The 15,475-nt window shown below is 37.9% G+C and overlaps 1 protein-coding gene across 3 annotated transcripts in view; it reads right to left on the bottom strand.

Annotated features, from left to right (window-relative positions):
• PDE4D (phosphodiesterase 4D) overlaps nt 1–15,475 on the bottom strand; it is a 1,241,089-nt gene that overhangs the window by 1,133,393 nt on the left and 92,221 nt on the right. Inside the window, exon 1 of one of the 3 annotated variants that reach the window (XM_079144027.1) lies at nt 13,674–13,732. The exons of the other annotated variants lie outside the window; for them this stretch is intronic. The gene's annotated coding sequence lies outside the window, so the exon portion shown is untranslated. Of the gene's footprint in view, nt 1–13,673; nt 13,733–15,475 lie in introns of those variants that run through there. 3 annotated transcript variants of the gene reach the window in all.

Here is a 15,475-nt window from a genome sequence, read left to right as displayed (position 1 = left end):
TTCTGGAGCATTGTGAGATGGTTCATTTGTTCATTTGCTTTTGGGTGCACAAGGTTGGTATTTTGCACATGGAGTTGAACTTTGTCTTTTAGGAATCCACAGACTTGGAAAAGACTTAACTGGAAAGGGAGAGCTAAAATTAAATTCTCTCTCCTGACCCTGCTTTTCCCATCCTCCACTGAGTATCAACCAAAGGGCAACTTTCCTTTTTCTTTTGGATCTAATGATGGTGACTACATAAAGAAGATCTCCAGGCTCTATTTCACCTAGAAAATCAAACAGTTTTGGGGGTCTTCCTGTGCTAGTTTCTGGGGGTGTGAACAGCAAGGAACATAGCAGCAAATGCAAAAAAGAACTGAATCAGCAAGTGAGAGGTCTAGGTTTCAAAGGACCAACAATCTATAAAATATTTTCTAACATTGTAAGTTGGAAAAAATGCAATGTAGAAGGAAAAGAATTAATACTTTTATAAATTATTAATTATAATTATATGATTTTATATATTATATATAATAAAATTATGTTATAACTATATTATATAATTATATAACATAATATAAAGTATCAGTTTTTATATGATCTTTATACTTTAATCCATTAAAAGTATTAATTAATAATAGGACTCTTGCCTGAGGTTAGACATCAACAAACTTTGTACCCTTGAACTGTTTGAGCCTCTTAAAATCTTCCTGAATATTCCATCCAAATTATTCCATTCCTGTGTTTATGCTGTAGTCACAGCATCTTGGTAGGTTGAGGCAGGAGGATTGCAAGTTTGAGGTTCCCCTCAGTCACTCTGCAAGGCCCTAAGCAACTTAGCAAGACCCTATCTTAAAATAAAAAATAAAAAGGGGCTAGGGATGTGGCTCAGTGTTTCAGCACCTCTGGGTTCAATCCCTGACACCAAAAACAAAAAAGCAAACAAAGCAGTGCTCCAGCTTCCTGCCTCACACCAGCTCAACCCCCCCACACCTCTCTTCTCCCATCAAGGATGAGGAGCTTCTCCTCTGATACATTCATCTTCTACCTACTCCCATCCCCCCTGACTCTAACTGGGTCTCTCCCCTCAAGCTCTAAGAATTCTCTTGAGAGACTCCCCTCAAAAGAAAATCATCCTTATAACCCAATGTTTTGTCTACTAAAGGTATCGTTTTCTCATTCTCTTCACAATCAAGTTATTTGAAAAAAAATCTATTTACTTTCTCCTCATCTTTATTGCTATCCTGTATCCTTCAGTCCAATGTAACCTAGTTTTAGTCCTTTTTCTACACTTAAATTTAACCCACAGATGCTTTATCATGCAGCTATATTCCAGTTCTTTCTATTTTTAAATTCTGAGACAGGGTCTTGCTAAGTTGCTGAGGATCTCACTAAGTAGCTAAGGCTGACCTCAAACTTGCAATCCTCCTGTCTTAGCCTCCCAAATCACTGGGACTACAGGCATGCCCTACCATGCCTGGCTGCATTTAAAGATACTAGACCTCTCTATCGCTAAATCTAGCAAACCTTTCACAAATTCTGACCAGACCTCTCTACTGTAACATTGTTGTTTCTTCTAGAAACTTCCTTTTCCTCTGTCTTCTGTGTTCTCATTCTCTGCTGGTTCTCCATCTGATCGTTTTCTTTCTACTTCATAAGACCATCTTCTTATATCCATCCCTAAAGTATAGGTGATGCCATTATTCTTATTCTTTATCAGTTTTTCACAAACATGATTTCAAATCAAAATTAGCCAAGGAAAGCTAAAAGGACAGATCGCTCTGCACAATGAATCAGAACTTCAAAGAGATATAGCCAGGAATCTACTTTTGATCAATTCCCCAGATAATAATCATGAAGATTGCAGAGCACCAGACTATTAAATGGTACTTGTGAACCTCTATTCTACATTATATTCATGGAAAATCCACTAGTTTTCCTTTTTGTGTGTTGCCATATGCATGCTCATAATTCCCACATAAATATCTTAGACCCTGACTTTTCCTGAACTTTAGATTTATATAACCGACAGACACCTCCACTTCCTCCACTTCAAATATCCAAAAGCACCTCAAACACACCATCTCCATATATGAACTCAACAATTTTCTTCATCACTAAATATATTCCTTCTATTATTCTCTATTTCTCTCTCTCTCTCTCTCTCTCTCTCTCTCTCTCTCTCTCTCTCTCTCTCTCTCTCTCTCTCTCTCTTTCCTCTCTCTCTCTCTCTCCCTCCCTCCCTCCCTCCCTCTCTCTGATACCAGTATCTACCCAGCACTCCAGCCCAAATCCTGAGTCCTTTCACTTCCTTATGACCCATATTCAATCCACGATCTGGTCTTGCTGGAATACCACGCACATTTTTCTTAGCTCTCTCCTGTCTTTGAATGTCTACCACCACCGCTCTCTTCCAGACTTGTGTCCACCTATTTCAGGGACCTGCTCATAGGTCTTCTTGTCACCAGTACTGCCTCCTTTAAGTCCACCCTTAAACCCGTAGCTGCCGATCTCCTACACTACGAGGTCCAATTCCTCTCCTTCACACAGTGAATAGGTGTCACTAAGTCTTCTGCTTGCAATGCCATCCCTCGTCCCTCCACACACCAGATTTTACTTACTCGTCATGGCGAACGCCTGGAGCTTTCTGCGCACTCCCTACAGTGTCCCACTTTGTGCCCTCGTTCTTGATTATCTTCCCTCTTCCTCTTCCCCACATTCGTTTCCTTCCTTCGTTACTTGGTTTCTCTTGCTTCAAGACTCAACCCAGATGTCTCTTCCTGGAAGAGTTTCCTGATTCTCCCAACATCCCAGCCCCACCCCTTCGGGCCGCAAGTCAAGCCTCTTACCCCTCCTTCAATCATGCTGCCTGAATACTCCAACAGCGTATTTGCCAAATGACATTGAAATGGTCCTTTTACCTGTACAGTATTGCCATTCTCACCCTGTACTCCAAGTCCTTTGAGGGCGTAAAACATTCCATGCTTAGATATTCAGTCATCACATAAAATATGTTCAATAAATGTTTACTGAACTCTGCTGAATTGAACTGCTTCCCTTGACTAGAATTATGAGAAGGAAGCACATTTTGTCTCTAGACTTAAAAAAAAAATGAATCTTTTCCTTTGTAGTTTATGCCCATACAAAGTCATCATCTTAATCCCTTCCCATCTCCCAAATTGATAGCAGTGATTCTTCTTACTAATTCATTCACTAGACATTTACTAGGCACTTGTGGTACACAATGAACTGTGCTAGTATCCAGGGATGCAAAGATAAATATAAAATCTCCCTCCACAAGGAACTTGCAGTCTAGTGGGGAAGAGAGACAAATAATACAATGCACTAAGTGCTCCGACAACTCAGAATAGCTGGTGTGGGACCCCCGGGCGGCAGTAAGTGATTCATATACCTAATGGCTTCAATAGCTGTTCTGAGTTATTCTGCTCTTGCGAACACTTGACTTTAAGTTACTCAAATGCCATTTCATATACTGATATTTTCTCCCAAGTAGAGGGAAAGGAAGATGAAAGTAGAGATTGAAAGTTACTTGAAAAGTTACTGTTGCACACATGGTCAAACCCCTTCCTTGCAGAAGAGGTGGCTTTAGAACTTCATACCCCACAAGTGGGCAGCAAATGCCCAATGAATGAATAGTGTGTAGGCTGTTATACTTACATAAGAGATCATATGCTACTTTTGATTTCAGCATGAATTTATTACAAAATAATCAACATTTTGGAAAAGCAAAGTACAACATTTGGCTCCCAAGGAAGTCCAGTTCCTAACTTCCAAGGGTATGGAAATGCCAAAGTACTCACTCTTCAATACTCACCTTGACCAGTATATCAAAATGATCCAGCTGAGTCATTTAGCAGCAAATCAATTACATTTCCTTCCAGGACTCCATGCTTTATGGCCTTTCCCCCCCACCTGAAATAATTGCAGCCTTCTAAAATATAACTCTTACCCTAAATACAAGGCCAGGGAACTTTCTAGTTCATCTCTCACAAATGTAGGGTCTATTGCTTGATAATACTTTGCTTTGGCTTTAGTCTCCTGCTGCAGGGAAGAAAGTTACAACAAAAGCTTCCTTTCAACAGCTTTCCTAGCCACTCTCCCTCCCACTGCCTCTTTCTGGTGCCCTTCCAGGCCTGTGCAGTGGGAGGGGACCAGAGCAGTTCTGGCCTATGAATCATAGGACAGCATGGTGCGTAGTCTGCTGACCTCAGGCCCAATATGGTAGGAGCCTCTGGGATGTGTCATCAACAGCTAAGTTATAACAGATCCATTGAGTCTCAGGATAAAAATCCTTGAGTCACCAGGAGAGAAAAGAAAATGACATCAAGATGATCTTCACAAAATCTCTGGTTCACGCTGCTCGCCACATACAAAGAAGGGTGCAGTTCATTCAGGCGCTGAGGCTTTTCTCTTTTACAATAATTTTCTGTCTCACACCAGATTAAAGTCAAGCCTGCTCATTTGAACACTCTTAGATTTGCGAAGTGTTAACGTGGCATTGTGAAGAAGGAACACTGTGAAATGTGTGCACAGACTGTAGTTGACAGGTCATGCATTACAAACCCTAGGCAGCACTTTTCCTTTGTGAAATCAACTCAGTTCTCAAACATGAACCATTCTGCCTCTCTAGCTGGAGCAAGAAGACCAGATGACAGATGGACAGTTTCAGATAGATGGATGGATGGACAGAGCAGAGAGAAGAGATTGAGGGAAAGAATCCAAATCATAGATCCAGAACTCAATTATACAAAGCTTTCTCAGTCCAAGCTATAGAAACAAAATTATCATCTCTAAATAATAGCAACCAGACTTTTCCAAAAGTTTGTTTTTAACCAACATACTTCTTCGTTCTTTACTTGCTTCCATTTATCAATCAGCAGTGGCTCCTAATTTCCATTTTCTTGCAAAATCTACATTGTGAATGGTTCTTTTAGGAAAATGACAACTGAATTCCTTTGAGTTAATTCTAACTATTGGTTTATATCATCTAGGACACAATGAGAATTTGAAGAAAATAAACCCAAGTTAAAGATAAAGAGATGGGGAGTTGATAGAGCATCATGCAGATCTTACTTAAGGCAGGTATGTAAAAGCTGATCTAATGAGACTGCAAAAGAACAACTTTCACCCTAGTACCAGTAACTCAGAACCCTCAAGCTACTGTTTCTCCATGATAACAATTGCTACTAAAGCTGTCTTTGCCTGTAGACACACAAACAGAAGAAAAACAAGGCAGAAAATGGAGAAATTCAATGTTAATTAAAAGAAATATCAATGAGGAAAATAACACAACCAAGAAACCAAAGACTAGAAGTAGAAACCCAAACATATCAATTCTCTGCCTCTTAGGCAGCAACAACCCATTAGCATCCTTGCAAGGGAATGAGCCTACTGTGGTAGGGTCATTAAGACCCAGACAGACTGAAAAGTGTACACAGGCTTGCTTGTAGATGGAACCAAATAGGAAAGTTCTAATCAGTGGTAGAAAGCAGAATTGTTTTGTTTTGTTTGTTTTTTTTTTTTTATGTTGAAAATAAAATAACAACAGAAAAGAAGTTGGACCAAGAATGTGGAATTTTTTTCTCTTTGAGTTTTACTGTTTTAAGGAAGTATAATGAAAGTTAAAGTTAGCAAGCAACAAAGTCAAGATCTACGAAGGAAGAAATTATAATACTCTTTGGCTCATTGTCAAGATATTCTTTTTCTTTCATATTCAAGGTATGTGTGCTCATACAATCAAGCCAAACCCCTCTGTAGAGTACCTTTTTTAAAGAACTTTCATTCTTGAGAAGAATGCTTTTCATTCTTATGAAGCTCACTGTTCTGAAGAAGAAACTTTAAGATATCCCCTAAAACAAAAGGACAATTTACATGTGAAATGTTGATTTGGGAGGATGAAGAGAAGAATGGAGTTGATTAATGGAATATTCTCAGTTTTGGAATCAGTCATAATTGAATTCATATTGTTTGGGCCATTTCCTGACTATGGTCTTGAGGAATTAGCCCTTTCAAATGTCAATTTCATGGTCAACATAAATGTGGCATTTAAATCTACACCGGACTCCTGTGTGTACTTAAGGATAACTTACATGTTGCCATATACCTCACTATACTCAGTTCAAAGAAAGGGCTCCTTAAATGTCAGCTTCATGGTACTCTCTCCTCTGAAACATCTTTAACACCAATGGTCTCAATGAGCTCTGAGAATCAAGGCAACATATGCTTTTCATTAATTCTTTAAATTGGAGAAAGTAACCCAAAATGTACTGTACAGCATATTGTATCCTGGTGGCAGAGTTAAGAGCCATGAAATACAGTTCATCTTCCTCAACTTAGAATAAGTAAATATTAGATGTTTTAGGAGACTTGAATTTCACTAATGCTATAAAACCATTTAATTAAAATATACTCTTCCCATGATTATTCGGCTATTCCACAGCCACAAAGTGAGAGGTGCACCCAAATTCTCAGTACGCTCAAGTGTGTACAAGACTTGATCTTCAGTGTCCATGTCCAGTCCTAGACTTCTCCACAACCATCAGTAAGGTCACATAAATGTGTCAAATCTGAAGGCCTGAAACCCTTTTCACTCTGATACTTCTTTCTTCAGAACTTGTTGAACAGCCTCAAAATGAATCCTATCCTTTTTCCAACAAAAAGTAAATTACAACACCCACTCTTAACTGCTAGCCCCAAGCAGCTACCAAATTTCTTGGCACATTTAAAAGGCTGAGTATAGCCAAAAGACAAGAGGAAAACTGACACACAGAAGAAAACTCAGCATGATCTGCATGATTACCCTTAGTGATCCAGAGCTTGGTTGCTCTAACTGGAACCTGTACTGAATCATGGACATTCATGTGGTACCCATCTGGCACCTGATATTAGACTTTGTTCCCTCTTCATTCATAACGGTGATGAGGGATGAATGTGAAATTGCATGATGGCAAAACCCTATAAAGATTACTTTGCTAATAGAGGAATTTCTTAGTGAAAATGGAAAATGGCAGTTATTCTTTCCTAAAGATCTGGTTACCTTGTATCACCCAACAGCTTATTAGCTCAATTTTTCAAAGGATCTATCATACTTGACAAGCCAGAATCTTATCTTTATAAATCACTGAAGAAATAATATAATTCACTGAAGAGGTAACATAAGTTAAAACATATAAGTTGAAAAATAAAACCAAATTTAATGTCTGAAATCTAAGCATCAGAGGGAAAGAAACTTAAGGTTAAAGGGTCTTTCCATTTCCAACTTATCTAAAACCCCAACACCAGGAAGATGATATCATATGTCATATCAAAGATAGTGTTAAAAAAAAGATAGTGTTATTGATTTTCTATAATTAAATATTACTAGGGAGAAAGAGAGAATCCATAGCCTCAGCAGGAACTAGACATAGCCCCAGCAGGAGCTAGACACCAAAGACAGCTGAATTCCCTTAAAGTAATTCCTATTCTTTGCTTATGCCAAAAGAATAGAACAAAAGATTATTAGATCAGCTTCAGTCTTTTAAAAGTAGAGGAAGCAAAAGAGAAAGACACCAAATCACTTCAAAAGCTTCGGTTGAAAAATGGCACATGAATTACGCTCCTAATGCTATAAGAACAATAATTTTATTATTATAATTAAAAGCATTTACTCAATACTTACTATATGCAAGAATTGTTCTAGTCACTTAAAATATAATTACTAATTTGCTACCCACAAAATTCTATAAAATAGCCACATTTTAATATCCAATTTGCAGATGAAGAAATGGAGGCTCAGAAAGATTACGTAACCAGCACTGAAGCACACTGCATATGCAAGTTTACTCCTGCAAACAAAAGCCATAGGGAGCCGAGACCAGAACTCATTAAAGAGGAGAAAAACAGTTTTGATGTACAACAAAACTTGAATTAATTGAATATTTACACCAAAGAAGACATTTTATACTAATTTTTATACTCTAAAATAACTGAAGTTTGGGGGAAATTTTCTTTCTCATCATCTATAGCAGTGGCTCTAGAGCTACACGATTGGTTATAGGAAATTAACAGAAAAATAGACATTTTTTCATACTTAATTGTAGTGAGTAAATTTTGACCCTATTGTAGATACTAGTCAATAAAGTGTACAAAACTTTCAATGTTAAGATAGAAATTTCAGTCCATTGATTTAACTCTTTGTTTAACCAAATTCACTTTGAAGCAATGGGACAAATAAAACAATCAGAAAATCATGGAAGAGGGCCATTGATTTAGAGAATTTCCATAGGCCAGTCCACAAAATCTAGACTACCCATGAGTCCACCCAATTTGGAATGTGAGATTTCAATAGTAAGAAATCTGTGGGACTAAAGAGAAGGAAAACACATAATCATTGAGTCCTGATTCTACCAAATGGAAAAGTAAATTATACCTTGCTCAAACTGCCAGTGTCTTAAGTGAAGAGATTAGATACATTCCCACTGAAGTCAGGAGCAGCATCACCACCTTCAGTTAACACAGTTAATAATGTGTTTAAAGTGCTAGTTTTGAATCCAGTAAAAGAGCGTGATACATATCGGAAACGAGGAGGCTAGTCTATTATTGTTTAAAAATCATAGAACTCTCTACTTGAAAGCAAGAACCAGAAAATAAAGTAAAATAGAAAAAATGTTTTAAAGTTAAGTAAGGTAGCTGGGCATGGTGCTGCATGCCTGTAATCCCAGTGGCTAGGGAGGCTGAGGCAGGAGGATGGCAAGTTCAAAGCCAGCTTCAGCAAAAGTGAGGCACTAAGCAACTTGGTGAGATCCTGTCTTTAAATAAACTATAAAATAAGAATTTGGGAGAGACATAAACATTCGGTTTATAGCAATAGTGTTAGAATTTAGGATAGTCATGAGAAAACTTTCTAGGCATATGAGGGAAATCTTTGATTGACATTAATTTCTGTGTGTATATAGTACACTTTTATGTATACCTCTTATAGGTAAATAAAAAAATTAAAAGTTTAAAGTAATTAAAAAAATAAATAAACTATAAAATAGGGCTGCAGATGAGGCTCAGTGGTAGAGTGTCCCTGAATTCAATCTCAGGTACCCCCCAAAGAAAAATTTAATTAAATCAATGTTTTCCTGTATTCCGACAATTAAAACTGTAATAGTCACACACACACACACACACACACACACACACACACACCATATACAAGGCATGAAGAAGATTGTTTAGTTTTTGTTTGCTTCTTTGTTTACTTTTTAAAGAAAGCTACAGGGGCTTTGTGAAAAAGTGAACTTAAAAACCTAATTAAAGTACATAAAATGAGACAGAAATAACCAGTCTCTTGCTACCCCCACACCAGTGGGAGCGTAGGAACCCCACCTTCTTCAGAGGGCGATGCCACCAACTGCTTTAAGAAAATGGCAGATGAGCCAGATGTGGTGGAAATGCCCTCTTGGGTTAAGTCAAGATGAAGAAAACAGGGATGCACAAGACCCTGCTGACCAAGACTCTGCAGCAGCAGCAGGTGAAATCTTCTAAGAGCCTAGAGGATCCCCCACCCCCATCATCACTGAGACCCCAGTTGTGATGTGGAGGAGGAGCCATCTGTGAGATGGACAGGAGCCATAAGCTGCTCTGTGAACCCAGGTATGATGTGCCGATGCCAGTGGCCTGTGGGTCTCTAAAGGAACCCCCAATTCGATGGCCAAATTCTCAGGTTTTTACTAGAATATTATAGAAAAGTATTTGGGTGATTAATGAAAATAAAACACACCTGTGGCAACAAACAGAAAAAAAAAAAAAACACATCTCTGGAGAGGAAAGCAGGTGCAGTTGTGATCATGTGCTATCCCAATGCAAATCATTTATCTATTTACTTATATTTACAGTAAAGACAGAAAGAATCATGAGCCTCTCATCCCATCACCCAGCTATGACAGCATCAGCATTCCCCCAGGCTTGCCCTGTTCACCCCCAGGGCCCGTCCCTCATCCCCTCCCCCTGCTTGCCTATTTTAAGACATCAAATAAATAAACATGCAAATAAACCTACAACATTTCTGAAAAACAATAATAATGAAGGGAGAACTTCTGCAATAATGAAATAAAGGATCCTGGCAGTAAAAGAGAATCCACTGGAACCGAACAAAATACCAGAGTCACAGCTATATATAAGAATTTTTTATTTGATAGAGGTAACTTTTTAAAAATCAATATATGGAGCATAGGTTAATCAATCATTATACTGAAACAACTTGGTAATCACTTGGGGTAATAAACCCCAAGGTCTAACTTCTTATCATGCCAGGATGTATTCCAGTTGAATTTAAGATTTAAATATGAAAAATGAAGCAATGGAAGTAGTCTGAGAAAATACACGTGAATATTTTATTTCTCTAAAGGTGAAGAGGCTCTTTCTGAGTATTACATATGCTGACACTTTACTAAGTGCATGAAGAAGAACATTGATTTAATTAATTTTAAGCCAAAATTGTCTACATATGAAAAAATGTTAAGGATATGATCCAAACTGGTAAAATAGAGACAGAGTTACATGAAGAACTCATAAAAATCAGTAAGAAAAATGAATATGTCCCAGGAAATAAAGAAATAAAAGCCATGAACAGGCAAATTCACAAGAAATGAATGAATTAAAATTTTAAATTAACATATGGAAAAATCAGCATCACTAGTAAGCAAATCAATAAAAGATAAAAGAAGATGATACCCCTTTTTTTCCATCGGATGGCACATTTAAAAAAGTAACCCCAAATGTTAGAGCACTCATTGTCTGTCAGTGGGAATATAATCAGTACAATATTTCTAGACAGGTCCTTGGCAAATGTACCAAAAGCCTGAAAAACACACATGCCCTTTGAATCAGCGGGACAAAAGGACACACAGATGGATGTATAAAGATATTGATTGAAGCATTGTTTGTAATAGAAAAAAATGTGAACGAATTAAATAACAAATAAGAGAAGATTATCTAAATTAATATTACACAAATATGCAATGGACGATGATGTAGATGCAGATTTAAAGATGTTTATGATAAATCGCTGGGTCACAAAACTGTACTTAGAGCATCATTCATTTCTGTACTGCATTCACACATGTGCAAAAAATAACTTGGAAGGATATATATATATATATATTAAAATTTAACAGCTTAACTCTGGAATCATGGCTGGTTTTTCTTAATTTATATTTCTACTCCTAATGTAATCTAATTTTTCTACAATGACTGTAGGCTATTTGTGTCTCAAAATTTAAGGGCAAAAAAAGTTTATATAGTTATAGTTTTAAGTATAGTTTACAACTAAATACCCAACAGATTCTTAGAGTATACGTCCAAATTTGTCAAGCTGAATATATTAAAATGCAATTTTGTATATTAAGTATACATTAATAAAACTATTAAAAATTAATGTAACATACCATATTAATAAATAAAGGAAAAATTTTTTAAAGGAATGATCAGGAAACTCTTTAGTCAGGATTGGGTCAATGCACCTAATGAAGAAGATGCTGTAGACCGTCCATGACTTGACCAGAGACAGAATATTTCAGATTGTTAACATACAGGTCTTGACTGTTATGAAATTTGAGGTAGGTTGAAATTTCAGTATATTTATAAGAATCAAAACTTAAGACACATCTCCATTAGCTCTGCACCCTACTAACAGAATTTGTGAAAGCAAGGACTCTCAAAAGTAATAGATGATTAGCATATTTACAAAAACGCAATTTTTAAATTTGCCAACTAGTGTTCCTAAAGTGAACACTGGTCTACATCTTTAAGATACCAAGTTTCACTGACTGAAATAATTGTATAAAAACAGTTGCCCACACACTTCTCAATAAAGTAAAAGAAGACAGCAAAAGCTTTGCTTGTAGGTAAGCAGGCAAGAACCCTGCAGGCACCATTGCTGTCTGCAATCTGTTTCTTGGCCCAGCCCTGGGCCCAGGAACAAGCCTAGTACCAGCCAAGTGGCATTTAAAGAGCTCTGTTAATGGACATTTAGGGAATAAAACAAAACAGATATTTGCTGAGTGGCGGCTCTTGCCAGACATGATTTTATTAGTTTATATCTACTATTTCACTTAGTCCTTCTAAATCCATGGGGTAAGTAGCCTTTACATCAGTCAACACAGATGAAATCAAGCCTAGGGTAAATTAAATAATATTCCCAAAGTATCTCAACTAAAAAGCAGGAGAGGTGACATTCAAACCCTTATCTCTCTGGCTTCAAGCTAGTACTTTTTCTAAAAGGATGTAAAAACACATGATTTTGTGTCACCTTTTAACAGTCACATGGGATAGCTTGGAGGTTAAGAACATAGTCTTTTTTGTGGGAAGGGTGGATACTGGGTTGAACTCAGGGGTACTTGACCACTGAGCCATACCCCCAGTCCTATTTTGTATTTTATTTAGAGACAGGGTCTCACTGAGTTGCTTAGCACCTCACTTTTGCTGAGGCTGGCTTTGAACTTGCAATCTCCTGCCTCAGCCTCCAGAGCCACTGGGATTACAGCACATAGTCTTTTGAACCACAATGTCTGGGTTGAAATGCCCGTGCTGCCATTTCTTAGGCCTACGGCTTTGTGCAACCTATTGCAACTCATTTTCCTCCCGTGTAAGGTGGGGGATGAGTAGTCCCAGCCTCACAGGTTGTAAGAATTCATAGAATCAAGGTGTGTAAAGGAGTTGGGGCTTTCCTGGACTTAGAGTAAGTCTTGGCTACCTTTGTTATTGTTGTTTGTGGCCATTTTCATGGCTCCTTCGTGTTCCGTTTTCAACAGCTGGACTTCGTCTTATTCCCCTGCCTTCCTTCTCTCCCCAGTTTCTCCCTGATAGCTCCACAGGACTGAAATTCTGATCCCAGATCAGAGGCTGGGTTCCCTGCCAGCTGCCAGGTCTTCACAGAGCCACCTGCACACCTGCTGCCCTGAGTGCCACAGACTGCACACTCTCCGACCCTTTTGTACTTTGCTCTGCCAGACTGTGGGGTGCTACGCGTGAGCCTTTGCAGGACCTTTCATGGTGACAGCTTGCCTGGCTGTGCCATCCACCCTTGTCACCACTCTCTCAATATACTCTGCTTGCAAACTGGCAAAACATCCTTTTCTCTCCAGCAGGGGCACCTGCCCTTCCCCTTGGAAGGACCCTCTTTTCACATTCTGGCACCACAGCATTTGGAATGGGTGCCAGACCTGCTGCTCTTTATCTCTCAAACTGAAGATGGCCTTTGGAGGGACACTAAAGAGCAAGCTCCTAAAGGTAAAGAATGTGGACCCCTCCAATCTCCATGGTGCCCTGAAAACCTCCCTGATAAAGCAGTACAAGATACTAATCATAAATGCAGTTAATTTTAAAAATTAGACAAACCATACAACATTTATGTCACTGAGCTCTCACCAAATGTGGAATCAGTCTAAGAAATCACATCCCAAGCATTTATTGAGACAATGTTAACCTCTGCAGCCTCAGTTGACTCCCTCTGTTTCTTTTCTTTCTGCTAAAACACATTCACTGAAACTTTGCCAGTCTCTTCTTGCCAAAAAAAAAAAAAAAAGGATTTGCAGTGTGGCACCTGATTTGAAATCACCTGAAGATTGTTGGTAGTTTTCTTTTGCCACCTCTAATCTTAAGTTAAAAAATGCTCAACTGCCTCAAAGGTTCAAATCCTTCCAGATTACCTTTGGTGCTACAGGCAACTCCCTCTTGGAAACAGCAAAGTATCTTCAGTAGCACAGGGCTAAATGGAAAAAAATATTCTGATAAAACTTCAAAGAACAAATTTCCCAACCTTCCCTAACTGATCTCAAAGTGGAACAATGTGGAACAATGAATTCTTCGGCCTAGTCATACATCCAAAGTGTCTAGTGCTTTGTTCTGAAATTTCTGAATATTCTTTCACATTTTCATTTTGCTTTCTACAAATGAGCACTCTATATATACACTACACCTCTCACCTAAAGTTCTCAAAAGTATTTTGCACAAATATTTTACAATGTGGAAGCTGGTATTCAAATTTCAGATATAATGAAACGAAAGCAAAATCTTCCAGAGACTGTCTGAAAATGTTTACACACAAGATGCACAGAGATAATATTAGATTGTTGCTGAATAAACCACATTTTAGTTTCTGACCTAAAATGATGTCACAGTTTCTAGCAAGATTTGATAAATATTCAGGATGAAAGGTCAAGTATTTGTTGTGAATGATACAAGTCTATACTGGAAAATAATGTAGGAAGAAAAGAAAAGTGTAAGACATAAATATCTCTAACACAATCTTGTTCAGAGCACAAGACTGACACTAGAAACAATCACAGAACACACTAGTCTGTAATTAGAACTTAATAAAGTGAATAAGTTCAAAAGTAATTAAGAAAAAGGAGCGAGGTGTAGGGCAAAAACATGAAAAAAAATGTGTAATTTTCAGGTGGACCTTAAAAAGTGGTTAAGTGATGGATGGGCAGAAAAGAAAGGGAGTGGCACTCATTCCTTAAAGAAGCAGCATAGGAGGAAATGCACATCACATTGCTGAAGCATGGGCAGCGATCAGTAAATGTGTGTGATGCGGGAAGGGTGACAGGCTAGGAGAAAGGAAGAGAAGAAAAAGAAGAAGTCTTCTCCACCAGAGCAGAGGATTTGTTGCAGGCAGTAGAGAGAAATAACCTGGGATCATTAAGTGGAAAAGAGACTATGTAGATTTGAGTCCAGTTTTAGGAGCTTGAACTTGATCCAGTAGGAAGCAAATGCAGACTCCTAGCAGGACTTCTGCATGGCCAGGCCCTGCTTTGAGAATACTCAGCCAACAGAGGGTGAATAAAATGGGAGGTAACCTGATTCTCCAGTTTGTTGTTTTCTTACAGAGTTTGTTGTTTTTTTCCAGCATAGCCTGGAAAAATCACAATCTCTCATTTTTGTGACACCTTGGATATTACAAATGAATTCAGAATTTCAGTTCAAATGGGAATAATAATGTATTTGTTACATTGCTTTTATAGAATGATATTAGATCATGTATAGGGACTGACTGACAAGTAGAAAGCACTCAATAAACATCAGTTATCTCCCCAATAAGCTGTTTCAATTCCCTACAAATATTCAAAGATGAGTTATAAATAAGATTCTGAGATCTAGATGAATTTATTACAGGGAATGTCCAAAAACTTAAAGAACAATCACTTTTTTTATTTAATCAATCAATGAGCTAATGTTATTTCAGTGTGGCCAACATAAAACTGGGAGTTCTTGTTCATTCCAAATGACTTCCCAAATACATATTCTGAATTTTTGTCCCCAATTTAAGTGAAACAAATCTTTGTAACCCTGATGTTGCATGTAGACTTAGATTAAGAAGTAAATGCACCAAGTATGGGGCTCCCATCCACCTTCCTTTATCCTTTCAACAAACAGCAGTTGAGCACCTGCTAAATGCAAGCATTGTTCTAAGTTTTAGAAATATAGCAATGAACAAAAAGACAAATCC

The sequence above is a fragment of the Sciurus vulgaris genome (assembly GCF_902686455.1).
Source record: "Sciurus vulgaris genome assembly, chromosome: 6".
Taxonomy (NCBI): domain Eukaryota; kingdom Metazoa; phylum Chordata; class Mammalia; order Rodentia; family Sciuridae; genus Sciurus; species Sciurus vulgaris.
Note: the sequence above shows the minus strand (reverse complement) of the source record. Positions and strands in the feature narration are given on the sequence as shown.